The following is a 14,954-nucleotide window of genomic DNA, read 5'->3' on the forward strand; positions in this document are numbered from 1 at the left end:
CGCCGGCGCTTAACTTCCACAAGCCTGACACCCGCATGTCTGGGGGCGCCAGATAGTCGACCTCGTAGAGGAGGCACGCCTCGTCCTCGTGGAGATGGCGTCGGCCGAAGCCGTTCGCCGCCGTGGAGTCGCCGGGGTACCGCTCAGCCATGCTCGTCGACGGAGGGAAGAGGGGGGAGAGGTGGCTTCCGGGGAAGACGAGGCGAGATAAGGAGAGTTGTGGCGACTGTGGCATTCACCGGCGGGGAGGTGAGCGAGCGGGACACGCGTTGCGATGCCTGCATGCCGGGTGACGCGTGGTGGGAGCTGGCAGGACGCGCGTCGCGGAGTCTTAACTGCGCCGCCCGTGAGGCATCAATGGAGGCTGACCGGCACGGCAGCGCGACAGCCTTGACATTGATTCTAGCGGGAACCAAGGCGATGAGGACGACGAAGCGATGTGTCGCTGACTTGGTGGGCCCACTCCCATTCGCGCCAAAAACGCCTTCCCCGGCGTCGCCCAGCATGTCGGGTTCGGTTTGGGTCCGCTGGCGCCAGTTTCGACCCAAACCGGCGAAAAACAGGCTCCTGGGATGCGACTGGGCCATTTTCGGGTGCCGGTGGCAAAAAATGACCTGGAGGGCCTGTTGGGGTTGCGGCTGAAGATGCTCTAAGCAAATTTACCTTCGGATGTGCTCATGCAGTGCATATGATGCGTTCTGGGCTGTGGGCCAACAGTTGATTATCCAATAGAAGTCTTCTTGAGATATACTAAATTGGTGTGGATGGAAAAGACGCAGATTAAATCGCAAAAGAAATAAAAAAGCTATGTGCCTTGTAAAAAGGAAATTAGGGAGTACCTCACCAGCCAGTTCTCTTTAGTTCGCACGCACATGTGTGTACACAATTTAATCTCAACCACACGGTTCATTATATTAGAGATCCAACGGACATGAAATTTTGGAACATGGTTCCACGCGCATCCATTATGACTAGTAAAGTAAGAAAAATGCTATAAAAACCAAAAAAAATGTGTTTTCATGTGTATAAAGTAATTTGAAGGTTTGATTTTGTTTCTTCGTTAAGAATATCATGATTACATGCCATTTCTTGGTGAAACTTCACAAGTTCACATGTGAATTGACATTCGATCAAGTTTTGTAACCTTAAATTTTATAATTGTTTGATTTTTTTGCTATTTTTTTTATCTTATTGGGTCGTGAAATCATGTTTACCATTGTGTTTTCGAGATCCAACCATCTAAATTTTTTAGATGATGTGACTTTACATGGTGTCTCTCTGAGTGCCTCAAGTTACTAATATAAGAATCTTTTTGAGTGGCCCTGTCGAAAGGGAACAACGTAGTATGAAAGAGACACATGTCTTAGAATTTTCAAACCTGTACATAATTTCTCGAATAAAAAAACTTTAATTAATGGGCACATTTGTGCCACAATACTGAAAGTGACAGTTACAATATCACGTGAATTTTGCATTCAGTGTTCCTATGTGTCTCCAGTATTATACACGTGTACCATTTAGGGGCCTCTCCTGTTCTAATTCTTATATAAAGCCAACCAGTTCACAAGGCATGCACCACCAACCTTAACATTATCAGATAGAAGTAATCAGCTGAGCTCGAACGTTCTCCGGCAATGGCAGCCTCCGTGGAGAGTCACCGTCGCCCACACCCACCTGCGATGAACGACAACCAGGGCAGCCACCGGTTTCACCACCCCACCGTATGGGGGGACTTCTTCCTTGGTTTCACGCCATTCTCTCCGGTGCAGGTGAACTAAATTTAATCAGCACACTCCAGTGTCGTACCTTCTTGTTGGAGCTAGGTTGGATGAACTAGTAGTACTTCCGTTGCACAACTCTTTATAGATGTCGTTTTACACTTTGTAGAAGTCTACTTAAGGTTTAGCGGATAATATAACGCACATCATGAAGTATGTTTTTCATGCAAAATGAGTACTTTGTCGAAGCATAACCTCGGACACAAAGTGAGTACTAATGTTACATGCTCTTGCAGTGTCTTTCCATGAAAAACAAGGCTGAAGTAATGAAAGAAGAGCTGAGGGCAAGAATAGTAGATTCGGGTTCTGTTGATCTGCCTCGGAAGCTTGAGCTTGTCGATACTTTACAGCGGCTTGGTTTGGACTACCACTATGGGAAGGAGATCAATGATTTGTTGTGTGGGATTCATGATGCCGGCGATGAAGCCCGCGATCTTCACACAACGGCCCTTCGATTTTATTTGCTCAGGAAACAGGGATTGAATGTTTCACCAGGTATAACAAACATAATTAGAATCTCAAAGACATGGGTCGGTGAGATTTTCAAAAAACATTTTTCCTAATAGAATACGTACTATACATGACAATGCCGCAGATGTATTCCTAAAGTTCATAGATGACGAAGGAAAGATTACCTGCAATGAAACAAGAAGCCTCTTGTGCATGTACAACGCTGCCCATGTTCGAACACATGGTGAAGAAACACTCAGCAGCGCAATGGCTTACACAAAAGGCCATCTCCAGTGTGCCGTGGAGCAACAAACAATTCCACCATCAATATTGCTCGATCAGGTGCGGCGCACACTGGAAACGCCTCTTTTCAGGAGGCCTCGAAGAGTTGAAGCGCGGCACTTCATCTCAGTTTATGAGAGAATGACTACAAGGAATGATGCCATTTTGGAGCTTGCAAAGCTGGATTTCAGTATTCTGCAAGCTCTCTACTGTGAGGAGCTGAGGACTCTTACTCTGTAAGTGACTTTCTATGATGAAATCTGCTAGTATATAGGCAAAATTTCACCTTTTATCCATCCGTGCAATTTATATTACTCCCTTCATTTTTATATACAAGGCCACAAACTCATATTACAGGTATCAAGATAGAAATTAATGCCTACTTAAGTTAATGTTGCAAGCTAGTCTTTTCTCCTTGCTTGACGTGTTAATTAATGTGCATTTTGCTCTTCAACGCACAACAAAACAACTCTCACTCCTTGTTGGTTGAGACTAGTCACAGTGAGGAGTAACTTAGAGTAGTAACATGCACATGTTATTAGTGTATGTTACTAGGGAAACGTTTCCCTCCGGACGACCGGCGGAAGATTGCGCCGGTCTCCTGCTACCAACGCACTCGCATGTTCACGGACGAGATGAGCCCAGTCGGATCTTATCCTTCTCCTTCTCCACCCATTTTTTTCAAACGTCCAGCTGCATCTCTCCCCCATCCATCCTTGCAGCCCGCGTCTCGCCGACGATGAGACCACCATCCATTCCCGTATCGAGCCCCTGTCGCTGCAGCCCACATCTCGCTGGTGAGACCGCCATCCATTCCCGTATCGAGCCCCTGTCGCTGCAGCCCACATCTCGTCAGCGAGGTGGTCGTCCAGCCCCGCGACCAGCGATTTCCCCGTGAGCCCCTTGTCGCTGCACCCCATGCTTGCGCAGCTCAAACGTTTTCCCCAGCGCATCGTCTCCAGCTCCGGCTATTTTTCCAGCACCCACGGCGAGTTGGATAATTTTCAAGACGGATGCTGGAATCAGCTTCTTGTTTTGCTGCAACCGACAAATAAAAAGCTGGAACCAACATTTAGTTTTGGTGCATCGCCTGGAGTGTTTTCTACGGCGACGACGGCGGTCGCCTCATTTGTTGCATCCAACAAGACAAAAGTTTCTGCCGGCGAGCTTTTTTGCTACCACGGCGACTGACGAAAGTAGTGACCAAGAGATGGCTTTGCAACAAACGATTTGTTTTCACGCAAAGCTAAAGCTGGAACCAGCTTTTGTTTTTGCTACAACCGGCAAATCAAAAGCTGGAACCAACCACAATTTTTGCTGCATCCTCGGAGTGTTTACTGCACTGATGGTAGAGCGCATGATTTTGTTGCAACCGGCAATCAGAAAAGCTACAATCGGCGATCGATTTTGCTACAATGGTGATGGGGTGGCGACAACTACGAGCTATTTTTTGCTGGAACCAGCAAATTTTTTTGCTACCACCAACGGACATTTTTGTTGCTACCAGCAACCCGATGTAGGTTCCTTCTGGCGAGCTCGTCGCTTTGGGTGCTACGCCCGGGGACCGACATTGCCGGAGCCGCGACCATCACCAGGCGAGGGAGGTGCAACCAATGGGGTGAAAGCTTGCTGCATGCATGGATTCGGCGAGAAACCCAGGAGACGGCGGCGGCGAGGACGGCGACCGGCGGCGAGTGCGGCGACCAGTGGCGAGGGCGGTGGCAGAGACGGCGAGTGCGGCGACCGGTGGCAAGCGAGGCGACGGGTGAGCGCGCGGGGTGGTTCTTCGAGGCCGGTCGTGTGCTCGTCCATGGAGAGATGCGATGTCGATCTGTTATTTTTTCTCGAAGAGAAGTCGTCGCGCTGGGGAAGAAACGAGTGGAGGAAAGATCGTGCGGCTACCAATTGTTAAATCGCACGGTCCTGGTGCGACCGGCCCAACTTTGGGCCGGTGCGCCGGCGCCTATGAGCGGCCATGTTACTACCTCCACAATGGGTAGTAACATATGTGTTGTGTTATGCATAACTTCATTTATTAGGTTGTAGACTCATCTTTTCTTGATATGTGTGATGTTACAGTAACTAGCTATGTTATCACATGCATCTTTTTTTTCATTAATTATATGTCACATTATCTATTTTGCCTAGATAAATGTGATGTTATCACCTATGTTACTCTCATTGTGGGTAGTCTGATTAATGTGGTGCATGCACACCAACCCTCTCACTCCCACATGCATGTAAGGGGTATTAATGTCCTCGGTTGCTACTACGAGGCAAGCCTTATCAATTTTACCTCGATTGATGTTAGTGACCTTGTATAGTTGCAAATTATAAATTCGACAGTGGCCTTGTATACAAAAATGAAGGGAGTACACCACTAAAATCTGATGGCAGACACAACCCTATGCCCCTTAACTCTTGAATTGGTTTCCATATTCTCGTCGTACCATTACAATCTGAGTTCATGGTTTATTTGCAGGTGGTGGAAATAACTGCAACTCCAAGACCATTTGAGCTTCGCACGAGACAGGATGGTGGAGATGCACTTTTGGATGTTAGGAGTTTTGTTTGAGCCACAATATTCATACGGACGAATCGTACTCACAAAATTCTTTACATTAATTTATATCGATATTCGATGACATTTACGACAGCTACAGCACCTTAGAAGAAAGCAGGCTCCTCACCGTGGCAATGGAAAGGTCTCTATATATCTATGTGAGCTAGGATGGTTTAACAACCAATTAATGTGTTGCTTGGTACTAATTCTAGAAGAACTTTCTATTCTTTATAGGTGGGATGAGCAAGCCGCTGAACACCTCCCAGGTTACATGAAGTTCTTCTACAGCAAAGTACTCGCTACCATGAAGGTCATCGCAAAAGATTTGGATAGTCAAGGAAACAAGCATGCAGACTATGTAAAAAAGCTAGTAAGTTGATGTCTCACGAACATGATTAATTCAAGAAAATAAACCGAGAAATACACGCATAGGATCATTATGTATGGACAGAATTAGCACTATGGTGCGAAGCCTCTGAATCGCATGCAGGAATTGATGCAGAGCCACTTGAGGCTTGCACGCGTAGATAAAAGTGATGAAATCATCAAGACTCTTCGTAAATTTGAAATTTAAAATACTTTAACTCATAAACAGTGTACTCAATATATGACTCATCTTAACAGTTGGCTTTGTTGCACGAGACTTAAAAAACTGAGATCCTGATATTTGTCGTCTTAAAAGTTAACACCTATGCTTATGAAGCTTCTGTTTCGTTTATGTTCGCTCGTTAAAAAATCTGCTATGTGAAAGAAACATGTGTATGTATGTAGACAATCAACTTCCCAGTGAAAAATAAATATGTCATTGTACTTATGCAGCTAATCGATGCTACGAAATGCTACTACAATGAGGCAAAATGGCGTGAGGAAAGTGACACACCTGTTACCGTTGAGGAGCACCTGCGATTCTCAGTGCCTAGCTGCTGTTGCATGCATGTTGCATGCCTTGCCTTCGTTGTCATAGGAGCGAGCGGAGATGCCATCGAGTGGGGCATGACCTATCCTAAAATTATGCGAGCCTCTTGTGTCATTGGCCGTGTCATCAACGATGTGGCTTCGCACGAGGTTACACACTTACAACTGTAAATACACGCCATATTTTATTTATTTGCAGTTTTTGGTTCATGGATAAGTTTGGGATCCTTCTAGTTTTGTAGCTTGTCGCTTTTATTTGGCAGTGAATATAATCCAAAAGAACAATAAATCCTAGTTGTGTGCATCATGATATCTATGCCAATTAAAAGCCAATTAAGTAAATTGATGTAATCCCTCCATTATGAAATAGTATCAAAGACTCTAAACATGAATATGTATATACTGTCATAAACTACAAACTTACTGAACTTTGAAATGTTTTACATGGTAAATCTAGTGATATTATTGTAGTTGAAAAATCTCAAATAATTTGGTATATAACGACATTCTCCTCAGAGAAGTTTGGCAAAAAAAATTCTAGAACACCATCTATTTTTGAACAGGTATAATAATTAATTAGTCATAGAAACCACTTGCCATACAATATAGGTTAACTAATACTCCCTCCGGAAAGAAATATAAGAGTGATCTAAACGCTCTTATATTTCTTTACAGAGTGAGTAGAGAAGTTATTTAACCCAAGAAGGATACCCTGGTCTCTGCATCAATTGATGCACTGATGCACGTAGCCATATTAATAGATGGGTATGATCACCTTTTTAATATGACCCTCTTTTTTCTCTCATAAATCAGCGAGAACAAGAACAGTGCTCTGGCGAGAGGCCTGTGATGTCAACGGTGGAAGCGTGCATGGAGGAGAACAAGTACACTGCAAAGGAAGATGCATATAGAAAGCTCAGCGAGCTCATAGAGGAGTCATGGATGGACATCATTGAGGAGCTCCTCAAGCCAGCCGCCGCGCGACCAACAACGCCGCTCCTAGAGGCGGTGGTGAATTCAACACGGATGTTGGACTTCTTGTACAAGGATCAAGATGCGTACACCGATCCACGGGCTCTCAAAGTGGTAGTAGATTCTATATATGTAAATTCTATATAGAGAAAAGTATTCAAATTTGTATATGCAAATAATCATACTATGAGAAACTATGTAACTCACCACTCATGTATCATGCAAAAGTTGTGTATACCCGTGAGAAAACTATGAGAAAAAATCGTACTATGTGCAAGCATAATGATAATCAAGTCTTTCGATCAACTGGTTTAGCAAGTAGTATCTAGACTAAACATGTATCACACCAGACACTACTTTGCATCTGGATCTGCAGAAGCTGGTTCCTGACAGCTACAAGCATATAGGAGCTTCTCTCCTAGCCTCCCTGAGTTAGTCGGTACCTCCCAAGCGAGCGATGGGAAGTAGAAATTGTGTATTGTACTAGGACCAGCGTTTGTAGTGCCTTTGGCTGGGTTGAACATTTTCCGAGCCAGTCGATCAATTCCCGATGCTTTATTCCCAAAAAAATAAAACAAAAAATTTCGATGCTTTACCTTTTATGGTGTCATGACATACACTCCGACACATATGTTATCAAATGGTTATCCCTTATTGTTAGTCGTCTGACCGAGAAAAACAAAATCAGCCGTCTCTGCCATAGTTGGATTCATTTAAGTGCTAGATCTGGGATCTCTATCCATCACAACAAGAAGTGTTGTAGCGTGTGAAATGTGCCCTTGCAACAAAACTGTTGAAAATGTGTCACAACACTTGCAGCATGAAAAATCTATGTGTGCAACATATGAACAACACTGGCAAGGACAAAGAAATGCATTTGCAGCAAGAGAAAATCCTTTGGAAGCATAAAACCAAAATGTTTGTAACATGTGTGCAACATTGTGCGAATACTCATGAATAAACAACAAATACCGTCCGCACTTGCAAACTTTGGAACATCGTATAGAACATCGAGAAATCTTGATTTCTTTGACCTCTCATTATCAACAATGGAGGCACCACCCGTTGCCAATTTGGGCTCATCGACCAAGAATTCGGCTTGCCGGAACCCAGTTGAGCCAGACCCGTAACCCTAGAACTGTTCATTGATGTTCCAACATCTTTCAAGAGCTCATTGGCATGAACTTGAGATCCGCACGAGGTATTTATTTTCATGGCATCAAGCTTAGAGAAGTGACGCTGGGGAAGGAGACTGTAGTAGGCGGAGATGCTTTGAAGGAAGAGGAGTAGGTCAAATATATTATGCGATTAGGATCCTTCTTCCATGGTGGCCATCCACATATGCATCTCTTCTCCTTGTAGACTTTTAGCAGATGACACTAATCATGGTCTTGGGGATGCACATGATGTTCAATCAACCCATAAAAGTAACATATACTCCCTCCATTTTTATATACAAGGCCATAAACTCAAAATACAGGTACCAATGTAAAATTTAATGCCTTCTTTGAAAGTCAACATTTCTTTTCGTTTTTTGGGTTCATTAATACGTCACATGCATGCAAGGAAATTGAGTGAGGGAAGTATGCATGTGACTGTCATCATGACTGCATGCATGCAAGTATTAAATATGTTGTTAGTATGAGAAAATATCATTATTTTTGTCTCGACTACTATTGGTGGCCTTGTATAGATGCAAAACGTCAGGGCCAGACCCACAGTGGTGCCAAAGGTGCGGCCCGCACAGGGCCCAAAATTCTGAGGAGCCCCATATTTTTTATATAGGTATAGTAACAGTAAACATAACTGGGCCGAGCGGCCAGCGACTAGACCCATCAAGCGAGAGCGAGGCCATCGAGCGGACGGAGCGCTGGGACTCCTCCAGATCGCTACGAGATCAGGCGACGAGGCAGCACTCAGAAAAAAGGCGACAAGGGCATCGCTAATTAGCTACGTTATATTAAAAAAATACTAGATCGCTACCATAAAAAAACATTAGATCGCTACAGCCTACAGGGATCGGATCACTGGAGCCCTCGACGGCTGGACGCCTGGAGCCCTTGACGTCGTCACGTCGACGCCTCAGTCCCGCCTCCTCCCTCGGTAGCTCTCGCTCGGTCCCTGGTCCTTACTCCTTAGACCGATCCAATTTCGGACTCAGACCGACTTAAGCGACATGCCACTACTGCGGTGCCGCCGTTGACTTCCTTGACTCCTTTCTTAAATTTCAGACACGTCAACGTCATCTCATCGGATTGATCGGTCACCGACGCTAGCCTTCAGGTGCTTAGCGAGTCATTCTTTTTAGTTAACTTCGGTTCCTACTCCTAAATCCTAATTCTTAATTCTCTAATTATTTATTGACAGGGATTGTTACTTCATTAGAGATTGGTTCTTACCTTCCCGGTTAAAGATCACAGGACCGGAAATTAGGTGAGTTAGACGGTTCGTCTAATTCCCAATCATTGACGCATGATGTCCAATTGATATATGCTACGTATAAATTCATTTTTATTTTATTCATCTTCTTTATCTTGTCTTTCAATAATACAGATTTGAGTCATCATGGGGAAACATCAGTCGGGTGCCTATAAGTGCAAGAAAAAAGCAGAAGAAGAAAATTTAATTAATAAATCTTATAAATGTGGTATGGACAGATTTGTTATTGTTAAAAAAAAGGCACTGTCGTGGTTCTAACTCTGACAGTGAGGTAAGGGGGTCTGTATGGAGAGGCTAGATCTCAGCTATGGGGAAGTTGTGCATACACCAGGATGTACGAGTTCAGGCCCTTCGCGGAGAAAGTAACAGCCCTACGTCTCGGTGCCCGGAGGCGGTCGACTGGATTATGTGTGTATGAATTACAGGAGTGCCAACCCTTCATATTGAGGAGGGGGGTGGCTTAAATAGAGTTCGCCGGCCCTCTCCTGCCCTCGGTGATGCAGGGTTTAAGGTACATTTAAGGTTGGGCGTTACTGGTAACGCCTCTAATAAAGTGCTATAATGACTATAAAGACTACTTAATAGCCGACCGTTTGCCTGCGGAGTGACTTTAGGTCTCCTGGCAGTCGAGTGGTTGGCTTCATGGTCGAGTGATAGCTTCTTGGTCGAGTGTCTTGAACCCGTCGAGTGGGATACCTTCAAGTCGATTGAAAGGTGACTTCTTCTAGGGATGTCCTTGGGTAGGGCTCTTTGGACAGGTCCGTGCCCCTACCCTAGGTACATAGCTTCATCATTAGCCCCCGAATGGATCGAGGTTTGAGTGGGGAAAGAGTTGGAGATCTTTCCGACTGGTTCTTTGGGCTACATGAGTGCCTCATTTTGGGTCAATCGTCACGGATGACGCCATCAACCTCTTTCAGTCGCCTTGATCCATTCCAGGCCTTTCGTCGAGTGAATTTCTTTACTTGTGACATACCGAGTGTCGGCGCGAGCGGGGTCTTCTGTTTTGACAAGTTGCTTTGCAGCCCGCGGATGTCGTGGGATTCAGATTTTGGGAAGCGCGCGAGACGGGAGCGGCAGCAGTAATCGGAAGCGATAAAGCGGAAGCTCCTCAATTTCCGCGCCACCTTTTTCGCCACGTACTGCACGCGCGTCTGCTGCGGGATTTGACTGGATTGCCTGGGCCTACCAGTCAGCCACTCGGGAGCGGCCTCTTATAAGTAGCCGGCTCGGGGTTTCCAAATAGTGTGCTCTCTTCTTCCTCTCTCCTTCGCAAGCTCCTCCACCACCTCCGCTCTCACCCTAGCGCCGCAGACCCGTGCGAGATTTGCCGGTGACGATGGCGAAGGACAAGACATCCGCTCTGGAGCGCGCGAAGAAGGCGGCGGCGCAGGGGAAAGGGAAGAGATCTGCTCGGGGCGGATCTTCCTCAAGGTCTGCTCTGCCCCGCGGCTGGATCCAGGGCGACTGGATGCCGTCGGTGATCCGGCAAGAAGATCTCGACGACATGGTCGAGGGGGGAGTCATTCCCCACGAAGCTGCGCATCTCCCGGGGGGAGAGATCGAACCTCAGCCTCGCGACGGTGAGTGTGTGCTCCTAGCCACCCATATCGACCGAGGGTTTTCTCTGCCGCCCCATCCTTTTTTCCGGAGCTTTCTGAACTTCTTCGGAGCGCAGCTCCACCACTTCACTCCCAACTCCATCGTATATCTTGCTGCTTTCATTTCCATGTGCGAGGGTTTCTTGGGTTGCCGCCCCAATTGGGGACTCTTCAAGCACATCTTTACCTGCCATTCTCAATCGGTCAAGAAGGCTAAGTCGAGTGACGAAAGGACGCAGGTGATTCAGCTGTTCGAGGGCCTGGCGATCCAGACGAGGGGAAAGAGTTGTTTTCCATCTATCACTTTCCCGGAGCCGGTCTGCGGTTGGCAGGCGACCTGGTTTTACTTTCATGACCAGGCGACCCCAGGGCAGTCGACCGAACTTCCCCCTTTCTCTCTCGACCGAGCTGAAAAACCCGCTTCTCTGAAAGTGACGCCGGAGGAAAAGGCCCAAGTCAAAGTGCTGGCTGGTCGAGTGGTTGAGCTTGTCCGTGAGGGCGTGACTGGTATGGACTTGCTGGAGGTCTTCCTCCGGAGGCGCATCCAACCGCTCCAGGCTCATGACCACCTGATGTGGCTGTACTCAGGTCTCGGCGACACCACTCGGGTCCACCCGGAGGAGGTTACTGACGAGATGCTGGAGGGGTGGCTGTCGAGCATCACGGGGAACAAAGACAACCCCCGAGGATCCAGGAGGGTAATTCCACTCGACAACTCGTATGACGTGGACCAGGTATGTCTTTATGCTCCTGACTGAGATCTTGTTTTCTTCATTGGTCTTCTTTGAGTAGGTCGATTGACTTTCGTCTTGTCTGTTGTTTTCCAGGCGACTACCGAGATGTACTCGACGCCCAACGGGGCCCAGGAGCCAACTGAGGAAGGGGAGGCGAGCGGAGGTGAGAGTGGAGACGACCAAGGTGAGTGGGAGTCCGACGGTGAAGGAAAGGGAGACGACAACGTCGACTCCAGCGAAGAGGAGGAGGAGGAGGTTGAACCCCCTCGCCCGGAGAGGCGATCCAAGCTCACACACGATCCAGCACGGGAACGTGGCAAGGCGACTGCTTCTGTTGGGCAGTCGTCGAAACGCCCTCGGACCTCTTCTCCTACGCCGACTGGGAAGGCTCCCAAGCACCCACGCGCAACGCTGTCCAAGCCGCCCAAGGCTCTGCCCAAGATGAAGATGGCTGTCCCTACTATTTCCGGGTAATAATAAAACTTGCTTTCCTTCGTCGACCGTGGACAGATCCTTGGTCTGACTGATTTTCGAGATTTGCAGCGCTGCTACTTCTGAGATCTCCGCCAAGGACGACGACCAAGAGATGGAGGATGCTATTACCTCCAACCTTGGTACGATTACTGACGTTCTGCTTTGAGTCGACTGAACATTTATTACAACTCTGGTCGATTGAATGATTCCCTTGTAGCCCCTCCTCATGTTATCGACCTCCCGGATGACGACGACAACGAACCGCTGAGAGTGAGGAGGAACAAAAGGGCGTCGGCTGACAAGACCCCCCAATCTGTTCCGGCGTCTGAGGCCGTAGCTCGGGATGGTGGTGACACCGCTCGGGCTTCTGACTTTTGCCATTCCTCTGACAAGTGTGCGGCCTTCGACGTCGACTGTGGATCTGCCTTCGCTTTTTGCCGCGTACCCTGTCCCTGAGGACCAAGCGGCTGCCGCAAAAGAGGCTATACACCAGGCGGGGATCATGATGGAGCAAGTGAAGGTGGCCCAGGAGGCCAGCCAAGCAGCTTATGACGCGAGCTCGGCTCTTCAGAGCAACATCCAGGTCAGTCGACTCAACACTTGGTCTGTTATGATATGCTGTTTGAAGAATCTCTTTTCCGAAGATCTTTGTATCTGTACACCCACTGGGTGTGTCTGCCAATTCTTGGACGAGTGGGGGCACGCTAAGTGCACCCACTGGGTGTAGTCCCCGAGACTACGGTGGACTGCTGGCAGTCGACTGTAGTCTTTATATTGTGTTGCTGTAGCTGTATTTCTTCACTCGGTCTGGTCAGGCCATGTCGAATGGGACTGTATCCGGTCGACTGCGGGCAGTCGACTTTTTGTTTGTTTTTTTTACAGTGGGGGCACGCTGAGTGCACCCACTGGGTGTAGTCCCCGAGACTACTGTCGAATGTTCTTGATTCGGCTGTAGTCTTAGAAACGTCATCATTGTCTCTTAGTTACTCGGAAGCAACTTATTTTGGACGTCTGTCGACTGATTTTTCTTTTTACAGAAATCCTGCGAACTTGTAGCTCGCTATACTGAGTTGGAGAATCAGCAGATCCAACTCAACCTTAACTTGAAGCTTGCTCAGGAGAATTTGAAGAAGGCGCAAGAAGAAGCAAAAGGTATGGCTGGTGAGGTTCTCCATTCTTGACGAGTGGCTTTTCTTTCTTGTCCATTCTTGATGTTGATTTCACTCGACGCGCCACAGATAAACTGGAGGAAGCTCTGAAGAAGAAGGATCGAGATCTTGTAGAGGCACAGAAGGAGGTCTTGGACAAAACGAGGCTTGCTGAAGACAAAATGGCCTCGGTCAGAGCTCTTGAGCAGGAGAACTCCAGACTGAAAGCTGCTCTCGAGGTAGCCAATCAAGAGGTCAGCCGACTGAAGAACGACAATGTGGCTCTGCATGACAAGGCAGGTGAGTTGGCGGGGAAGAGGAACGATCTGGAGGCTTATCTCGGCGGACTCGCCAAGAAGCTATTCATCGTGCTCGAAGGTAATTACTCTGCCCCGACTGTCTTGCAGTTACCAAGTCTGTGTAGGGTCATTGTCTTATTCTTGAATCGTGTTTGCAGAATTCTGTCAGAACTTTGAAGAGGAGACTAGTCGAGTGGAGCCAGGTTTGGACCTGCTAACTCCCTTGTGAAGGACGAGGCTGCAATGAACGTGCTTTGTCTGGAGTCTCGTATTGCCAGCGTGGTTGACTATCTTGCTCGACTGAAGGTTGCGATGTCGCGGATCGACACATCACTCTGGTCTGGGACGACGCTTCAGAACGACCTCGAGTCCCTGATGGCTCGACTTAATGAAGTCCCAGGTCGAGTGGCGGAATGGAAGAAATCTTCTGCTAGATGTGGTGCTGATGTCGCTCTGTCTCTGGTCCGCGTCCATTGCAAGGAGGCGCGAGAAGAAAAGCTGGCCGCCGTCCAAGTTGCCAATACCAGGAAGCACAACTTTCAAGACTTCATGGAGACTTTCATTGCTGCTGCCACTCGTATTGCAGACGGGATCGACTTGGACGAGTTCGTCGCCCCTTCCAGTCCTCCTCCTGAGGAATGAAAAACTTTTATGCTTCACTTTAAATTTGCCTCGGAATGCCGAGTGGATTTGTAACCGTTAAACTCCGCCGAGCCGAGGACTCGAGTACTTTGATCTGAGGTCTGGGACCTTTTAGGCTTTATCTGATCTTGATTTCTCGTTGAATATCTTCATGATCTGATTCGTCGAGTGGAACTTGATCTTCACTCGGAATAACCTTGTATTTGCAGCGCAACTCTGAAGGAGAAGGTAGCAGTCGACTTGCGCCTCATTGTCCTTGCGGGTTGGGTTGTGTCCTGTACTTAGGCGAGCACTGGGCTGCAGCTAAGCCTCCGAGTGGGAGGTTTGCTCTCCACTCGGTAGGATTTTTAAACACTTAGGCGAGCACTGGGCTGCCGCTAAGCCCCCGAGTGGGAGGTTTGCTCTCACTCGGTAGGATTTTTTCAAACTTAGGCGAGTGCCTGACTGCAGCTAAGTCTCCGAGTGGGAGAACTTAGGCGAGTACTGGACTGCAGCTAAGCCCCCGTGTGGGAGGGTTGCTCTCCACTCGGTAGGATTTTTTCAAATTTAGACGAGTGCCTGACTGCAGCTAAGTCTCTAAGTGGGAGAACTTAGGCGAGTACTGGACTACAGCTAAACCCCCGAGTGGGAGGATTGCTCTCCACTCGGTAGGATTTT

At 47.6% G+C, this 14,954-nt stretch overlaps 1 pseudogene; it reads left to right on the top strand.

Annotated features, from left to right (window-relative positions):
• Nucleotides 1-1,634: 1,634 nt before the first annotated feature.
• Nucleotides 1,635-7,396, top strand: LOC123106352 ((E)-beta-caryophyllene synthase-like; annotated as a pseudogene).
• Nucleotides 7,397-14,954: the final 7,558 nt, after the last annotated feature.

The sequence above is a fragment of the Triticum aestivum genome, chromosome 5A (genome assembly GCF_018294505.1).
Source record: "Triticum aestivum cultivar Chinese Spring chromosome 5A, IWGSC CS RefSeq v2.1, whole genome shotgun sequence".
Taxonomy (NCBI): Eukaryota; Viridiplantae; Streptophyta; class Magnoliopsida; order Poales; family Poaceae; genus Triticum; species Triticum aestivum.